The following is a 15,296-nucleotide window of genomic DNA, read 5'->3' as shown; positions in this document are numbered from 1 at the left end:
CCCAAGTATCTGGGTCCCAGAGTGGTGCATCCTCAATCCAGGGATTGAGACCAGAGAGGATCTCGCAGTAAGTTCAGAGATCCTTTTCACAAACTTCAACTTGCCTACTCTGCAATAGGGTGTGCAGGGCTGGAGCCTGTGGGGCTCAAGAGTAGGGGAGAAGGTTTCCTATTGCAGAGGGTCACTCACCCGTCCCTTAGATGCCGGTTAGGTCCCTGCCCCACGTTGGGCACCAGTTGTGGACAAGTTCTGTGGGGGTAGGGGGTGAGGACGACGGAGATGCAAAGACCTGACTCCGGGGACCAGGTTCAGTGATGCAGATCCGCTTTATTCAGGAAGTAAGCTAGCTTATATACACAGGTTCAGCCTATAGGGTGTTACAGCGTGTTCCTCAAAGCCAATGGCTGAAAAAATCAGGGAGCTGCGTGGTTGGCGCTAAGTCACATCCTTATAGCAGGTGAGCTTCCTTCCTGGGTATGCCCAGGAGGCTTCTGGGAGCTGGAGTATTCTCACAGCATTGCATCAGCCACAGCTGCTAGGAATGCACTCTGCGCTCCACCCACAGGGGAAGAGGGAGAGAGGAGGGGAGAGAAGCAGATGGTCACTTCTCTTGTGTGCCCTGACCAGGGACTGAACCTGGGACATTCATACACTGGACTGACACTATCCATTGAGCAAACCAGCCAGGGCCAAATTCCCCCTTTAATGGATACATCTCCATCTTTGATGTATTCACAAAGTTGTACAACCATTGCCACTATCTAATTCTAGAACATTTTTATCTGAGTGGTTTTTTTTTTGTTTTGTTTTTTTAACAGAGACAGAGAGTCAGAGAGAGGGATAGACAGGGATGGAGAGATGAGAAGCATCAATCATTAGTTTTTTGTTGTGCATTGCAACACCTTAGTTGTTCATTGATTGCCCTCTCATATATGCCTTGACCATGGGCCTTCAGCAGACCGAGTAACCCCTTGCTTGAGCCAGCAACCTTGGGTCCAAGTTGGTGAGCTTTGGCTCAAACCAGATGAGCCCACGTTCAAGCTGGTGATCTTGGGGTCTCGAACCTGGGTCCTCGGCATCCCAGTCCGATGCTCTATCCACTGCGCCACCGCCTGGTCAGGCCATCTGAGTGTGTTTTTGCAAGTGTTTCTTATTTATTCATCTACTCAAAGCAGCAGAACTTGGCTTTATCATTAGTTCAAGTTCCCATTGTACCTGGAAGCAAGAACATAGGATTTGAAAATAGTATTCCGGCCCTGGCCGGTTGGCTCAGCGGTAGAGCGTCGGCCTGGCATGCGGGGGACCCGGGTTCGATTCCTAGCCAGGGCACATAGGAGAAGCGCCCATTTGCTTCTCCACCCCCCCCTTCCCCTCTGTCTCTCTCTTCCCCTCCCGCAGCCGAGGCTCCATTGGAGCAAAGATGGCCCAGGCACTGGGGATGGCTCCTTGGCCTCTGCCCCAGGCGCTAGAGTGGCTCTGGTCGCAGCAGAGCATCGCCCCCTAGTGGGCAGAGCATCGCCCCTGGTGGGCGTGCCGGGTGGATCCCGGTCGGGCGCATGCGGGAGTCTGTCTGACTGTCTCTCCCCATTTCCAGCTTTAGAAAAATACAAAAAAAAAAAAAAAAGAAAATAGTATTCCCTGCCCTGGCTGGGTAGCTCAGTTGGTGAGAGCATTGTCCTGTTATGCCAAGGTTATGGCTTCGATCCCCAATCAGGGCATATACAAGAATCAACCAATGAGTGCATAAATAAGTGGAACAACAAATTGATGTTTCTCTTTCCCTCCGTCTTCCTCTGTCTTTCTAAAATCAATCAATGAATTAAAAAAATTTAAAAATAGCATTCCTTGAACCAGTCACATTCCCTTCTTCCCCTACCAATAGGTCAAATCAGAGGGGGTTTATGTAACCTAATTCACGTGGCCTGCTTTGCATTGTTTCACATTCTTTGTGCATGAATATTGGATGACATGCCGAGGGCTCACTCATCAGCTACCAAGCATGAGACTTCTAGGTCCATGTGTAACATAGAGGGGATGGAACTGATTTAAAACACTTTGAAAGTCCTGAACCTCTGGAGATGTACGTTTAATGGTTACCATTAGATCAGGAGGGCGAGGGCTGGCTCTACTTGCTTGTGTGTCTGAGACAGATGGCCCGTGTCACCCAGGGGAGAGAGTGTTTCAGTGATGCCTTTTTTCTTTCTTTCCTCTACGGCCAAGGTCAGGGTCCAAGACAGTGAGCACTGTCTGCACTGTGGAAAGAAATCACTCCTTCCACAGCCCAGAGCGGGGGGGCAGCTTGCAGAGACACAGGGAGCTGATCGTCTTCAGATGTCAGCGCTCCGTGTCAGTGCTTGGAGCAGTCACTCCTCACCTCTCTCTTTAGCTCTACAGTAAACAAGCCAGAAACTTCTGTGAGGCAGATGGGAATGGCCAACGTTTAATCCTCCCTTTGGCACTTGAGGGATGGTTGGCGTAGGGGAAATGTCTAAAGCGGCCAGCCTTCTGCACTTCCAGGAAAGTATGAAGGCAGGCTTTCCCTAGCTCACCTTTTCTCAGGAATCATAAAAGGCAAGAAATAGAAGTCCCAAGGAATTGAAATTTGCACTGTCACTTCTTTCTGATTAGATCCAACAGCTCTGGTGACTGTTGGGTAAATAAGTCTGTAAAATTTGTGTTATTTGACTTTGCTCACTTTTATTGTTAAAAATGGCTGCTGCCCACGTGAAAAGGCTAATTACCTTCCTGCTTGGGAAGGGGCTTTTTTATGCTAATGTGTGCTAGAGGAGGGCTTTCTCACCAAAAAGTCATTTTTTTTTTGCATTTTTCTGAAGTTGGAAACGCGGAGGCAGTCAGACAGACTCCCGCATGCGCCCGACCGGGATCCACCCGGCATGCCCACCAGGGGGCGATGCTCTGCCCATCTGGGGCATTGCTCTGTTGCAACCAGAGCCATTCTAATGCCTGAGGCAGAGACCATGGAGCCATCCTCAGCGCCCGGGCCAACTTTGCTCCAATGGAGCCTTGGCTGCTGGAGGGGAAGAGAGAGACAGAGAGGAAGGAGAGGGGGAGGGGTGGAGAAGCAGATGGGCGCCTCTCCTGTGTGCCCTGGCCAGGAATCGAACCTGGGACTCCTGCACACCAGGCCGATGCTCTATCACTGAGCCAACCGGCCAGGGCCACCAAAAAGTTTTAAGAAGGAGAAAGGACAAGGAAAAGGCCTTTTTTTTTTTTTTTTTTTTTGCAGAGAAGAAGCCAAGATGGTGAAGTGCTGAAGGAGAAACCAGTTTGTGTAGAGTTTGTGCAGAGAGAAGGTGATGGGGAACCAGAGGTGATTAGGCTGGTGGGGGGCCTTTGATTCTAGGAAAACCTGGATGTGTCAGTAGCTTTGTGAACACTGAACGAGTGGGTTTTGGAGCCCTGTGTGTTTGTGTTTACTCGCTGGCCAGATGCGAGGCTAGAATAAAAGGAATGGCCCACCAGTTTTAGTTTTCGGCTCTGCTGTTTCTTTACTGTCTGTCCGAATTCAGTGAGAACCTGCATGTGCCTGGCTGTGATGACCGCGGCTGCTGGCCTTACACTGTCCTTGTCTTTGAATCACATTTTCCTGTTCGTGGGATTATCTTTGAAATAACCAGAAATTTGTCAACAAAAAGTGATAGCTAGTTAGGGGCTAGATCATCCACTGAGAGCTTATTTGATTGGATGCAGTCCCCGTGGTGTGACTCAACAGCTGTTTTAGGACAAAAGCTGAATCTTACTGGTACCATTAAGAGGAAGGGGTAAATTTCATTTCCTCAGTGGACCTGTCCTTCTGAATGTCCTCAAGGCCACCCCTGTGCAGTGACAATCCCAATAGCTGGCATGAGATGTTCAGTGTTCACCAATGGTAAGAAATTCTCCAGAATGTAGAAAGAAGGGCAAAAGAGGTCTGTGCTCTCTTCCAAAGCCCTGCTAGATCCTGGTCTCAGTGTGGCAGCCCAAGGGGCTGCTAAGTCTCAGGGGAGGTGACTTCCCATGCCTGACCTTGTGCTACTGACCAGGGCCTAGTCTCTGGAGCTAATAGCTTTAGACAGAAAGTTGCAGATGACTTTGTCCTGTAAAACCACCAACTCCAAAGGTTATGTCTATTTGTCCTTGTAGGGCACTAAACAATTTTGCATCTTACTTTGCAATCTTATTCCAGTATTCCCCTACTCCGACTAAATGTATCTGTGTGTTGCCATCTGTGTAAACATCCATGTGTATGTATGTTGCTGTGTGTATAACACCGATATTTATGTGTGTTGCTGTGTGTCTAACATCCATGTGTATGATGCTATGTGTATAACATCCATGTGTGGGTTTTGTGTGTATAACACCCGTGTGTATGTATCACTGTGTGTGTAACACCCATGTGTATGTGTCACTGTGTGTGTAACACCCATGTGTATGATGCTATGTGTATAACATCCATGTGTGGGTTGTGTGTGTATAACACCCGTGTGTATGTGTCACTGTGTGTGTAACACCCATGTGTATGATGCTATGTGTATAACATCCATGTGTGGGTTGTGTGTGTATAACACCCGTGTGTATGTGTCACTGTGTGTGTAACACCCGTGTGTATGTGTCACTGTGTGTAACACCCGTGTGTATGTGTCACTGTGTGTAACACCCGTGTGTATGTGTCACTGTGTGTGTAACACCCGTGTGTATGTGTCACTGTGTGTGTATAACACCCGTGTGTATGTGTCACTGTGTGTAACACCCGTGTGTATGTGTCACTGTGTGTAACACCCGTGTGTATGTGTCACCGTGTGTGTAACACCCGTGTGTATGTGTCACCGTGTGTGTAACACCCGTGTGTATGTGTCACTGTGTGTAACACCCGTGTGTATGTGTATGTGTCACTGTGTGTGTAACACCCGTGTGTATGTATCACTGTGTGTAACACCCGTGTGTATGTGTATGTGTCACTGTGTGTAACACCCGTGTGTATGTGTCACTGTGTGTAACACCCGTGTGTATGTGTATGTGTCACTGTGTGTGTAACACCCGTGTGTATGTATCACTGTGTGTAACACCCGTGTGTATGTGTCACCGTGTGTGTAACACCCGTGCGTATGTGTCACTGTGTGTAACACCCGTGCGTATGTGTCACTGTGTGTGTAACACCCGTGCGTATGTGTCACTGTGTGTAACACCCGTGTGTATGTGTATGTGTCACTGTGTGTAACACCCGTGTGTATGTGTCACTGTGTGTAACACCCGTGTGTATGTGTATGTGTCACTGTGTGTAACACCCGTGCGTATGTGTCACTGTGTGTAACACCCGTGCGTATGTGTCACTGTGTGTGTAACACCCGTGCGTATGTGTATGTGTCACTGTGTGTAACACCCGTGTGTATGTGTCACTGTGTGTAACACCCGTGTGTATGTGTATGTGTCACTGTGTGTAACACCCGTGTGTATGTGTCACTGTGTGTAACACCCGTGTGTATGTGTATGTGTCACCGTGTGTGTAACACCCGTGTGTATGTGTCACTGTGTGTAACACCCGTGTGTATGTATCACTGTGTGTGTAACACCCGTGTGTATGTGTCACTGTGTGTAACACCCGTGTGTATGTGTGCTGCCGTGGGAGGACCTACATCAGCATGGACATAACAGTCAGCTCCCATTTTCTTCATCCTGCTTAATGAGTGAAACACATTTTTGACAGATATATTTAGATAACTGTGTATTTACATCACAATTATGCTTTGGACCTTTGAGAAGTTGTACTTTGACAATGAGGAAGCTTACAATCCTCAGCAGGCTTTGGGAAAGTTTAAACAGTTGCTCTAATGGCTTTAAAGGTTCACATTAAATGCTAGTATAGTGATATGGTGGTGCGCTGCCCAGGCCAACCTCCCCTGCAGGACTGCGCTTCCTGTCCTTACAGACATCTTCCAGATGCTGGAGGCACATCTGCCGAGTCTTGTTGGTAGAGTTCCCCTCTGAGAATTGCCCTTGACTGAAGGAGGCTGCCTTATCAAGGTCACTCACCCTCACTTGGGCAACCTGTGTCCAATGACTGGATAACTGGGCATATAAAGACCTCTGCCTCAAGGTGGGACAACTTAGAAAGGCTGTCCCAGCTTCAGAGCTCCCTGTGGTTTCACCCGTCTGTTGTTGAGAGTGCATTGCAGCCCAACCAGGCAGTGGCACTGTGGATAGAGCTTTGGACTGGGACACAGAGGACCCAGGTTCGAAACCCCAAGGTCATCTGCTTAAGCTCAGGCTCATCTGGCTTGAGCACGGGCTCACCAGCTTGAGCACAGGGTCACTGGCTTGAATGTGGGATCAAAGACATGACTCTAGGTCCTGGCCAGTTGGCTCAGCGGTAGAGCGTTGGCCTGGCGTGCAGGGGACCCGGGTTCAATTCCCGGCCAGGGCACATAGGAGAGGTGCCCATTTGCTTCTCCACCCCCCCCCCTTCCTCTCTGTCTCTCTCTTCCCCTCCCGCAGCCAAGGCTCCATTGGAGCAAAGATGGCCCGGGCGCTGGGGATGGCTCCTTGGCCTCTGCCTCAGGCCCTAGAGTGGCTCTGGTCGCGGCAGAGCGACGCCCCGGAGGGGCAGAGCATCGCCCCCTGGTGGGCAGAGCGTTACCCCTGGTGGGCGTGCCGGGTGGATCCCGGTCGGGCGCATGCGGGAGTCTGTCTGACTGTCTCTCCCCGTTTCCAGCTTCAGAAAAATACAAAAAAAAAAAAAAAAAAAAAAAAGACATGACTCTATGGTCGCTGGCTTGAGCCCAAAGGTCGCTGGCTTGAGCAAGGGGTCACTGGCTCTGCTGTAGTGCCCCAATCAAGGCACACATAAGAAAGCAATCAATGAACAACTAACGTGCTGCAATAAAGAATTGATGCTTCTCATCTCTCTCCCTTCCTGTCTGTCTGTCCCTCTCTCTGTCTTTGTCACACACAGAAAAAGAGATTGCATTACAGCCCAAGTTCTCCCTCCTGCTTCCTGCACTCCGCCAGCACTTCCCATGCGGAGAATCCGACCTGAGCCAGCTCGGCCTTGTGCTAAGGGCTTCCCATGCATTCTCTCTCTTATCTTAGGCACAACTTTCAGAGATAGGCACTCTTGTTGCCACGCTCTCTCACATGAGGGCCCAGTGAGGTGGAGTTGCTTGTTCAAGGTCACGTACAACCAGGAAGTGCACAGCCGAGCTTCAAGCCCAAGATTTTCTCTGGAGCCTGTGCTTGCCCGGCCCACTACAGCTCCAAGTTCTTGCCTGGGGAAACTACATAGACCAAGCCCTGGACGCACTTGCCAGTCTACACATCTAGCTATATTTGCAAGTTTCCCAATTAATCTTAAGCAGCTTCCCTCACTAGAAGTTGCTGCTGACTTTGCAAACCCCTGGGAATCTGTGGAGGGCATTTGACCTATCTTTCTACTGCTCAGTCCAGCAGAATGCCTCCCTGCATCTTCTGTCTGGAAGCACAGAAAGTTGTTTAGATGTTTTGTTTTGTTTTGTCATCCAGGAAGAAATGCTCATTTATTAAGCAACTATGCATGAATATCTCCTCCCTCCATGCCAAGCATTTTGCTAAGGATGGGATGGAACAGAGAATGAAGCTGGGTATTGTCCCCACACTCATGGAACCCATAGTCTAGTAGGCAAGAGAGAAAGTAGACAAATAATTTGTGAAGTTATTACTTGCAGTTAGGATGGGTAACTAGGTCAGGTCTGTTGTTACACATTTTCATATTACAGTTTGTGATACTTCTTTGATTAATGTCTGTCTCCCTCACCGTAGGTCTCATGATAGGGCTCCCATATTCCTACCACTACAAAGGAATTCAGTAAATATTTGTGAGTAAATAAACACAGTTGTTACTAAGGAAATCTATGAATTAAAATCCGTGGCCTCTGGTCTGCATATCTTTCTGCCAGGCCCACACTGTATCATGAAATGAGTCTCAAGGATCCTGACTTTTGTGTTTGCTTTTTTTTGTTGTTGTTTTGTTTTTTAATTTTTTTTTTACAGACAGAGAGAGAGAGGGGGATAAACAGGGACAGATAGGAACGGAGAGAGATGAGAAGCACCAATCATCAGTTTTCCGTCGCGAGACCTCAGCCGTTCACTGACTGTTCTCCCTCATGTGCCCCGACCGTGGGCCCTCACCAGACAGAGAAAGCCCCTGCCCGAGCCAGGGGTTACTCGGTGGTGAGCTTTTTATTTTTATTTTTTTTGCTCAAGCCAGATGAGCCCGCGCTCAAGCCGGCAACCTCGGGGGTCTCGAACCCGGGTCCCTCTGCATCCCAGTCCGACGCTCCATCCACTGCACCACCACCTGGTCAGGCTGTGTTTGCTTTTGGATCCCGAGCACCTAGAACAGCACCCGTCACAGAGCAGTCCTACGATAAATCACTATTGAATAAATGGTTTTTCTAAAAGTTGAGAATACACACACACACACACACACACACACACACACCAGTTTGGATAATTCCACCATACACAGCAGAAAGTGGCTTTAATTTTAAGGGTATTTATTAATCACTCATAATACACAATAAGCTCCAAAGGCAGCTCAGTAACTTCAGGATTCTGCACTTCTTTGAGTCTCTTGGCTCTTAAGAAGGTTGCTGTGACACCATCATCCCAGCCACACTCCACTGTGGTCACAGGTGTGAAGAAGTTAGTGCTCCTTGTACTATTCTCTCCTTCTCCCAGGGGAGAAACTCCCAGAAGCTCCCAGCAGATTTCAGCTTCTCATTGGCCAGCACTAGGTCTTATACTGACCCCTAAGCTAAATCAATCACTGGCCTAAGGAAGGTGATGATGACATATTTTAGTTAAGGCAATGCTAGCTTTTTTTTTTTTTTTTAATTCTTTTTTTTTTTTTTTTTTTGTAATTTTCTGAAGCTGGAAACGGGGAGAGACAGTCAGACAGACTCCCGCATGCGCCTGACCGGGATCCACCCAGCAAGCCCACCAGGGGCGACGCTCTGCCCACCAGGGGGCAATGCTCTGCCCCTCTGGGGCATCGCTCTGCCGAGACCAGAGCCACTCTAGCGCCTGGGGCAGAGGCCAAGGAGCCATCCCCAGCGCCCGGGCCATCTTTGTTCCAATGGGGCTTTGGCTGCGGGAGAGGAAGAGAGAGACAGAAAGGAAGGAGGGGGGTGGAGAAGCAAATGGGCGCTTCTGCTGTGTACCCTGGCCGGGAATCGAACCCGGGTCCCCCGCATGCCAGGCCGACGCTCTACCGCTGAGCCAACCGGCCAGGGCCACAATGCTAGCTTTTATAACAACACCTCTTTCTTCCCCCAGAGGCAGAGTCTCAAATACAATAGCAGATTCTCCTCCTTCATGTGAAGTCCAAAACAGAAGTGCCTTATTACTATCTGCGGAATGGTAATCCAGGGTCCAGGCTTCTTCCATCTTATAACTTTATCGTGGTTTTTATGTCAAGCCGACAGCATAGGGAAGAGTATGGAAGAGGCGCACTGCTTCCCAACCACCTTGGCCTCCACACTATCTCCACTCATATTTCATCGGCATGAACTAGTCACACGACCTCACTTAGATGCAAGGGATACTGAGATGTGTATAGTTCCTGGCTGGTTTATTTCTTACAAAAATATTGTTCTATTATGCAAGGGAGAGCACAGGTAATTTGGTGGGTAGTTAATTGTCTCTGCCATGAATGACTTAGATTGGAACTGTCTAATGAGAATATAAAGTGAGCTACACATGTCATTTTCTTTTTTTTAAACTTTAAAAAATATTTATTTATTAATTTAATTTTTTTTTTTTTTTTTTTTTTTTTACAGAGACAGAGTCAGAGAGAGGGATAGATAGGGACAGATAGACAGGAACAGGGAGAGATGAGAAGCATCAATCATCAATTTTTCGTTGTGACACCTTAGTTGTTCATTGATTGCTTTCTCATATGTGCCTTGACCACGGGCCTTCAGCAGACCGAGTAACCCCTTGCTCAAGCCAGTGACCTTGGGCCCAAGCTGGTGAGCTCTGCTCAAACCAGATGAGCCCGTGTTCAAACTGGCGACCTCAGGGTCTCGAATCTGGGTCCTCCGCATCCCAGTCCGATGTTCTATCCACTGTGCCACCGCCTGGTCAGGCTGATTCCCTTTTTTTTTTTATAATTCGACTTTTTCCCCCTGGTTTAAGAATTAGTAGTTTTAACACTACTCTGAATTTCATCAAGCCTCTAAGTCTCTGCTCTGGTTTACAGGGAGTACAGGCTAGAAGGAAGTGGCTGTCCGACTGAGTGAGCTCCAGAACGCCCGGGGGGCCTGTTGAAGCTATGTTGGGCCTACCCCTGGAGTTTCTTTTTTTCTTTTTTCCTATTTCCACTTAGACTTTATTATTTACAAGTTAAATTACACAGCAGCTTTCCACAGCATGAGATGGAAAGGAAGAAGGGAAGGAAGGAAGGAGAGAAGAGGAGAGCCCCGGCTGTCTCCCCTCCTCTTGTGTGCAGCCAAGTCCTCAGTGCTGCCCGACCCAGCCCCGGGGTCAGGCCTTGGGACACAGGCGGACCGCAGGCTCTGGCTCCGCCAGCCCCGGGGTCACCAGGGCTCCCACCAGCAGCTTCTTCACGGGCCTCGGGGGCGAGTGTGAAGGCATCAGTTTGCCCAGGTGATGGCAAAAAATGAGGCCGCTGGAATCCAGGTAGAAGGTGGAGTGGGCGTCATAGGCCCGGTAAGGCTCTTCCTTGTCGCGCTTGGAGAACCGCAGAAGGAGCATGTGGCTGGGCAGCCCCACGAGCCGCCAGCGGGCTTGCAGGGTCCAGTTCTCGGGGTGACGGGTCGACTGCAGAACCTGCAGCCAAAGCTGTGCAAAGTGTTGATAGTTCCAGGCCAGGAAGCGGCGGAGGGTCAGGGAGAGGACATACCAGGTGTGGCCCCTGGTCCAAATGTTCAGGGTCTCATTAAGGAACTCCACACTGAGTAGAGAGAGGAGCCGTGGGAGTGAACTCCACGCTGAGTAGAGAGAGGAGCCGTGGGAGTGAACTTCACACTGAGTAGAGAGAGGAGCCGTGGGAGTGAACTCCACACTGAGTAGAGAGAGGAGCCGTGGGAGTGAACTCCACACTGAGTAGAGAGAGGAGCCGTGGGAGTGAACTCCACACTGAGGAGTAGAGAGGAGCCGTGGGAGTGAACTCCACACTGAGGAGTAGAGAGGAGCCGTGGGAGTGAACTCCACACTGAGTAGAGAGAGGAGCCGTGGGAGTGAACTCCACACTGAGTAGAGAGAGGAGCCGTGGGAGTGAACTCCACACTGAGTAGAGAGGAGCCGTGGGAGTGAACTCCACACTGAGTAGAGAGAGGAGCCGTGGGAGTGAACTCCACACTGAGTAGAGAGAGGAGCCGTGGGAGTGAACTCCACACTGAGTAGAGAGAGGAGCCGTGGGAGTGAACTCCACACTGAGTAGAGAGAGGAGCCGTGGGAGTGAACTCCACACTGAGTAGAGAGAGGAGCCGTGGGAGTGAACTCCACACTGAGTAGAGAGGAGCCGTGGGAGTGAACTCCACACTGAGTAGAGAGGAGCCGTGGGAGTGAACTCCACACTGAGTAGAGAGAGGAGCCGTGGGAGTGAACTCCACACTGAGTAGAGAGAGGAGCCGTGGGAGTGAACTCCACACTGAGTAGAGAGGAGCCGTGGGAGTGAACTCCACACTGAGTAGAGAGGAGCCGTGGGAGTGAACTCCACACTGAGTAGAGAGAGGAGCCGTGGGAGTGAACTCCACACTGAGCAGAGAGAGGAGCCGTGGGAGTGAACTCCACACTGAGCAGAGAGAGGAGCCGTGGGAGTGAACTCCACACTGAGCAGAGAGAGGAGCCGTGGGAGTAAACTCCACACTGAGCAGAGAGAGGAGCCGTGGGAGTGAACTCCACACTGAGCAGAGAGAGGAGCCGTGGGAGTGAACTCCACACTGAGCAGAGAGAGGAGCCGTGGGAGTGAACTCCACACTGAGTAGAGAGGAGCCGTGGGAGTGAACTCCACACTGAGGAGTAGAGAGGAGCCGTGGGAGTGAACTCCACACTGAGGAGTAGAGAGGAGCCGTGGGAGTGAACTCCACGCTGAGGAGCAGAGAGAGGAGCCGTGGGAGTGAACTCCACACTGAGGAGCAGAGAGAGGAGCCGTGGGAGTGAACTCCACGCTGAGGAGCAGAGAGAGGAGCCGTGGGAGTGAACTCCACACTGAGGAGCAGAGAGAGGAGCCGTGGGAGTGAACTCCACACTGAGGAGCAGAGAGAGGAGCCGTGGGAGTGAACTCCACACTGAGGAGCAGAGAGAGGAGCCGTGGGAGTGAACTCCACACTGAGTAGAGAGGAGCCGTGGGAGTGAACTCCACACTGAGTAGAGAGGAGCCGTGGGAGTGAACTCCACACTGAGTAGAGAGAGGAGCCGTGGGAGTGAACTCCACACTGAGTAGAGAGGAGCCGTGGGAGTGAACTCCACACTGAGTAGAGAGGAGCCGTGGGAGTGAACTCCACACTGAGGAGTAGAGAGAGGAGCCGTGAGAGTGAACTCCACACTGAGTAGAGAGGAGCCGTGGGAGTCAACTCCACACTGAGTAGAGAGAGGAGCCGTGGGAGTGAACTCCACACTGAGTAGAGAGAGGAGCCGTGGGAGTCAACTCCACACTGAGTAGAGAGAGGAGCCGTGGGAGTGAACTCCACACTGAGTAGAGAGAGGCGTCGTGGGAGTGAAGGAAGAGGCGGGGCTGCTCTTGTCTCAGTGTCCTACAGGACGGCCAGGTGCTCCTCCACGCTCGGCCAGGTGCTCCTCCACGCTCGGGTCTCCGGCAGGGGAAGGGCGGGCAGTCCCGGGGGCTGGGAAAGATAACAGAGCCCCAGGATAGGGGCAGGAGGTCCCTCAAACAGGCTCCTAAGCCCACCCAGGCAGCCACTGTGCAACTCGGGGCCTGGTCCCTCCTCCCCCTTTCCAGGAGGGAGAGCCACCCATGGCGAGCTGAGGGCCTGGACCCGAGGGAGAGGTAGTGGGGGCGCCGGGGAAGCAGCCTGGAGGGAGGGCTTGGGGGTGGGGGCACCGGGGAGGAGGAGAGCTGCGGAAGGGGGAGTTGTGGGGAGGGGCCACAGGGGTGGGAACGGCAGAGCCCGTGGAGAAAGCTGGTCCTCCGTGCGCAGGAAACCGCAGAGACGCGGGCCACGTGCCGGCGCGCCCGCGGCCCACGCGCCCCCCCCCCCCCTGGAGTTTCTGATTCAACTTTAAAGCAGAAGCTTTAAGATCAGCATGACTCCATTCTTGCTCCTTTTCTTCCAATATGACACCAGTAATGTCTCAGATCAGGTCTATTTCTTTAGGCCTGGGTCGCAGACAAAAGAGCCAACACTGACCCATGATGGACTTGGAAGTGAGAAATAAATATTTGTTGTTTAAGCCACTGAGATTTTTGGATTGCTATTATAGCATAACATACTCTTTTTAAAAAAAAAAAATTATTTATTTATTTTTTACAGAGACAGAGAATGAGTCAGAGAGAGGGATAGACAGGGACAGACAGACAGGAATGGAGAGAAATGAGAAGCATCAATCATTAGTTTTTCATTGCGCATAGCAACACCTTAGTTGTTCATTGATTGCTCTCTCATATATGCCTTGACCGTGGGCCTTCAGCAGACCGGCTAACCCCTTGCTGGAGCCAGCGACCTTGGGTTCAAGCTGGTGGGCTTTTCCTCAAACCAGAAGAGCCTGCACTCAAGCTGGCGACCTCGGGGTCTCAAACCCGGGTCCTCTGCATCCCAGTCCGACGCTTTATCCACTGTGCCACCGCCTGGTCAGGCGCATAACATACTCTTAATACAGAATCCCGTATTAAGCAAAGTTGGCATTCTACAGCAGGTTTAGCTTTGTGTGAAAATTCAAATAAAATAAGTGGGCCTTGGCTGGTGGCTCAGTGGATAGAGCTTCAGCCCCACATATGGACATCCTGGACTCAACTCCTGGTCAGAGCACACAGGAGAAATGGCCATCTGCTTCTCTCCCCCTCCATCTCCCCCTTTTCTCCTCTCCCTCTTTTCCTTCCACAGCCAGTGGCTCTGTCGGTCCAAGCATCAGCCCTGGGCACTAAAATTAGCTTGGTACTTGAGCATTGGCCCAAGATGGGGTTGCTGGGTGGATCCCAGTTAGGGTGCATGCAGCGGTCTGCCTCACTATCTCCCCTGCTCTCACCTAAAAAAATAAAATAAATAGAAGGGCAGATAATAGTCCATGTCTCTTATCCTTGGTCTGTGTGTGTGCATGTGTGTGCACATACATACGCTATTCATGTGCACACCAAGAGCTATGTAACTAAAGGGATTCAGAACAGGCCTCCCCAAGATGTGCCATTTTGACATGTGAATCGTTTTGAGCTGAAGGTGATAGAGACCCTGTGGGCTCGTGAGCAAGTTTTACCTCTCCCTTAAAGAATTTAAAATTGGACCTTGTCCTTAATAAGAGTTATTACCAGCAACAACTGTTTTTGGACCTATCTATAGGACAGGACAAAATTTCTAATTACCAAACATCTGCTTCTCTTATCATCTTGAGAATGATCTTCTCCTCCCCTCGGAAGCCCTACGACATCTTACTTCAATCTCATCTCAGAATGCCACATATATCTCTTTCCCTTTCTGTCTCTTACTCTTATGTACGTGTGGTTCCCTTACATATGTATGTAAGTATATTTGGTTATTTTCTCTTGCCAATCTGTCTCTCATGATATCAATTTCATTTGATTGTTAAACCAGCAGAAAGAACTTAGAAAGGTAGAGGAAAATCTGTTCCTTTCCTACATGACCTTGTGCTAACTACTTAACGTTTCTGTCCAAGCAAGTAGACAGCAAATAGGGCAAGGACCATCTACTTGTGTTGTCTGTTAACCAATAATAAAATTTGCACTAATATCTCCTTATTCAGTATGTCAATGTGTAAAATGAAGTAGACAACTAATCAAGGAAGAGATAAAAGAGCATACTTATGACTACAAAATCCAAAAGAAAAATGTTATAAAATCCAAAAGAAAAAGTTTAGCATCATTTGCAAGAAGGTAGACCTTCTATAAAACCAGAACAGAAATTCATAAGAAAATGAAAGGATGAGATGGAAAGTCAATAGGATGAATTGAAGGAGGGTAGGGGGAGGAACTGATACAAAGAAATGAAAATCTCAATAACAGAATTTAAGTAAAAACAGAGGCAGAAATAATGCTTTGGGAACCCTTATCAGTAATATTAAAAGGAAATTTGAGGTCTACCAGAATGTCAGAAGAAAAAAAAATAAAG

This window comes from Saccopteryx leptura, chromosome X (genome assembly GCF_036850995.1).
Source record: "Saccopteryx leptura isolate mSacLep1 chromosome X, mSacLep1_pri_phased_curated, whole genome shotgun sequence".
Lineage (NCBI taxonomy): Eukaryota > Metazoa > Chordata > Mammalia > Chiroptera > Emballonuridae > Saccopteryx > Saccopteryx leptura.
The sequence above is the reverse complement of the archived record's forward strand: the minus strand, read 5'-3'. Positions refer to the sequence as shown.